We start from the raw sequence: 652 nt of genomic DNA on the forward strand, positions 1-652 counted from the left end.
CAGATTCCTCTATTCCCCCCCCTCCTCTCCAGTAAAGATGTGTTCCTCTATTCCCCCCCCTCCCAAGTACAGATTCCTCTATAGGACGATAGGTGTTTGATAGGAAAGAAGGAGCAAACCGCACCAGAGCACCCGCCAACCACCCACTTCTCCCAGTGTAGCCCTCGGGACAGAGATGAGTCAAATTTATGGACATAGTTATGTCAAATTTATGGACATAGTTAGGTCAAATTTACGTCAAATTTATGGACATAGGTACGTCAAATTTATAGACATAGATCTAGATCTCTAGATGTGTCAAATTTACGTCAAATTTATGGACAAATATACGTCAATCTTATGGCTTGAGTTTGCACCGTTGATTTTGAAGGAAATGTGAACAGACGTGTCAAACTTGAAGAAAATGGCATCAGTTGAAAATCTCCATGTATGTCCACTGTGCTGATGTTTAGCCCATGTCTCCCTGTGTAGCAGGGAGAACTCACTCATTTAGTGAGCGCACCTCGTGTGTTCTTGGCTCTGGTGTGTGACTGTTGTGTGCTGGTTGGTGTGTGAATGTTGTGTGTTCTTGGCTCTGGTGTGTGAATGTTGTGTGTTCTTGGCTCTGGTGTGTGAATGTTGTGTGTTCTTGGCTCTGGTGTGTGAATGTTGT

The sequence above is a fragment of the Aplysia californica genome, unplaced genomic scaffold, assembly GCF_000002075.1.
Source record: "Aplysia californica isolate F4 #8 unplaced genomic scaffold, AplCal3.0 scaffold00367, whole genome shotgun sequence".
NCBI classification, from domain to species: domain Eukaryota; kingdom Metazoa; phylum Mollusca; class Gastropoda; order Aplysiida; family Aplysiidae; genus Aplysia; species Aplysia californica.